This window comes from Macaca fascicularis, chromosome 13, assembly GCF_037993035.2.
Source record: "Macaca fascicularis isolate 582-1 chromosome 13, T2T-MFA8v1.1".
In the NCBI taxonomy this organism is placed as follows: domain Eukaryota; kingdom Metazoa; phylum Chordata; class Mammalia; order Primates; family Cercopithecidae; genus Macaca; species Macaca fascicularis.
Window position 1 is genome coordinate 13835432 of NC_088387.1, and position 3168 is coordinate 13838599.

The following is a 3168-nucleotide window of genomic DNA, read 5'->3' on the forward strand; positions in this document are numbered from 1 at the left end:
TCACGTTCTAAATGCAATTTGCTCAGGGACTGGCTTCTAAGTCTGGGTAGGAATGTTAAGCTCAGGCCAGTTCAATTCAATGAGCATTTATCAAGAAACTCCTAGACCAAGAGCTGTGTTAGACACTGGGTATGGGGTGATGGGGATACGAAGATGTGGAAATAGAACTCGAGAAGCTCAAAAGCTCTCATTTCATTCCCTTATGCAATTACCTAGCTTCAACCTGAAGGCTGTAATGTCTAAATTCACTTTTTCTTTATTCCAGTTCTACATAACAAAGCATAAATAATCACAGAGGAATGATTCTGTGTTGGACTATTCAGTGGACAGAGAAGAGCATTCTGACCGGCGTGAGACACTGTCTCAGTCCCCAGGGAGCCCGTGAGGTGCCTGCACGGAGCACACGCGTGAAGATTCAGGAGCACGAGTGTCAGGTGATGGGAGGGGCATGGAGGCAGCACCAGACAGATGCCTGCCGAGGGGCCACTGCAGCCGGGCTGGCCGGGAAGGTCATGGGAGTGGGCGCAGGCATCTACCTCCAGCCGCACTTCGTTTTCATGAGGATGCGTGCAGGGAAGGGGATGACACCGAAATGCTGTGGCGCTGAGGGGAGGAGGGGAGGGACGCAGGGCTGAGGGCTGGCCACCACCCCTTGCGTCCCTGCCCCTATGAACGCTGCCAACATCAGCCCCAACGGGGAGAAGTGAGGGGGGTGAAAGAGGTGGACAGACTTGGCTTCCATGGAATTCACAGATTCCAGTCATTAAAAATCCCTTCTGAGTTTTCATCTGGAAAACTTTGCAAATGTATTTAGGGACAAGAGGCAGAAGATGAAGCCAACACAGTTGGGCTCAAACCGCCGCACTTCTCCTTCTCTCTGCATCCAGGACCCGCCCTGAGCCCCTGAGTGCGAGGACCCCGAGCTGCCCAGCCCAAGGGCACGGCCCCTGACCAGAGAAGGGAGCCGCACAGCGGGGCCCCCAGCACATGGATGGCAGAATCTGTGCTATCTCAGTCCCAGGACCCCAAGCAGAGAAGGCCTGGGACTCCCAGCTGAAGCTTTACTGTCTCCTCTGTCACCAAAGTCGAGAAGGACTGAGTGGGACCAAGGCCGGACCTGCCGGCTCCTCAGTGGCTGCCGATGTGTCCCTCAGGCTGCAGGTGAGACCGTCTTGTGATTCTCCAGACAGTGGTGAAAATCACAGCCAGGAGTGCTCCACTTGCCCCAAAACTCAAGCATAGACTGAGGAAGGCACCGCCCGTTCAGATCCCCGTCCAGGCTTGTGTGCCACACTCGAGAGGCACACGGCACCAGAACATGGCACTTTAAGTGGCTTTGTGGGGTGTAGAAACACAAAGTGTGGTCTCGAGTGGCTCAGAAGTCACTCCCACCAGCCTGCGGGACCCGGATGGCCCCTTTGGACGTGGCTGGAGTCTCTCCAGGGCGGGCTCCAAACTCCCAAGGATGAGGTGAGCGTCAGTCTTGCTCTGACCTGAGGAAGGCCCCTGACAAGTATCCTGAACATGCAGGCACACTGCTGGCTGACTCATGAAGGGACCTGCTGAGCCAGGAGCCAGGGACTCGACTGACACACGAACCCTGCCCAGGCGCCCACCTGGGGCGCCCACGAGAAAACTACGGAAGCTGTGAAGACGGAGGTGTGCACGGGGCTGGGAGAATCCTGGGAGAAGCCGCACTGGGGACCGGGAGGGACGGAAGGCTGGGCCCCACAAGCAAACGGCGGAGGCACTCGGTGCCCTGTAGAACCCTCTGCACCCACAACTGCAGGCCTGGCTGGCAGCACGACCTTGTCTGCAGGGGCCCAGGAGCATGTGTGTTTGGCAGGCGCTGTCCTCCTGGAGCCACACTACAGGTACCGTCATTTTAGAGGCAGGTACCTGATATCAACGATGACAATCAACCATGCCACCCTGAATTACAGCCCTGTCCTCAGCGGGTCACTATTTACGCTGACAATTACAAAGAGTTTGAACTCGCTGTCCCAAGAGGCAACAAACCCTTCATTATCAGGGCCGCAAGCCTCTGTGCAGCCCTCCTCCCCCGCCGCTTCCCGTCGGGGCAACGTGAAGTCCCATGATGGTGACTCAGAGCCAGACCAGTAGCTTCAGTGCAGGAAAAATCACAAAAACTCAAACACATCCATCCTAAACATGGGCAGTTGGTAGGAACTGATTCCTCAATTCAACCTGTTCAGAGGCTTTCTGGGCTAGCACAGCTCTGATCACAGGCTTTTGCTTTCTGCTCCCCATGAAGGGCGGCGAGGAGGCCGGGCTCTGCCATTCTGTAGGCTCCGCTACGTGGAACCTGCCCTGTGGCCTCGGTGGCCTGTGCCAGACAGCGTGACCGTCGCCCGCAGTGAACACTCCGCACAGCGGAGCAGGCTTGGGGAAGAACAAAAACTTACCTGTAAGCCTAGAGAAGACACTAAGCCACGCACGGCCTCACGCGCACTGCATGTCAATCGCCGCCGAAGCAGGAACGAGCTCTTAATAGTTCCAGTAAATGCAAAGGCCGCCCTGGAAAACTGCGTGAACCTTTCTGACCACTCACAGGTGGGGAGCCACTGCCTGAGACACAAAGGTGAAGAATTAACCTGAAACTGCATATTATAAAACATATTTTTAAATGATGGAGCTTAATTTAAAAGACTCCCAAAGAGTACTGCATTAGAAAGTGACAGAGTGAAACCGTGAGGCTGACCACAGGAGTCCCTGGAAATGTCACCAAATGTTGTGTCAAAACTGGGAAACAGAAGAACTGCACCTGATGAAACATTCGATTAATCACTCGAGTCCTCCCCACATACGAAGCTATGTAAAAAGTGTTCCCAGAAGGTAAAGTGAGCAGGAGGGCTGTGAACACTCAAAGAGAGAGCCACTTCATCCACGGACCACAATAAAAGAAACGCTAACAAGTGCCGACGACACGCTGGAGTCCAGGGCTCCGGGCGCAGCTGTGACAGGGACACTCAGGGTCCCACTGTCCAGATGGGAAACCAGGGTGGAAATACCAGGGAGCCTGTCTCAGGGGGCAGAGCCAGTGAACGGTGGTTCGTACTGGGCCAATCCCAGCTGCCAGGCTCTGGGGCTTCTGGGCACAGAATCCTGTTGACTTCACTCTGGGGTGGGAGAGGCGGCGGCATCCCT

The 3168-nt window shown here is 55.4% G+C and overlaps 1 pseudogene; it reads right to left on the reverse strand.

Annotated features, from left to right (window-relative positions):
- Positions 1-1150: 1150 nt before the first annotated feature.
- On the reverse strand, positions 1151-2302 carry LOC135966925 (uncharacterized; annotated as a pseudogene).
- Between the last annotated feature and the right edge of the window lie 866 nt (positions 2303-3168).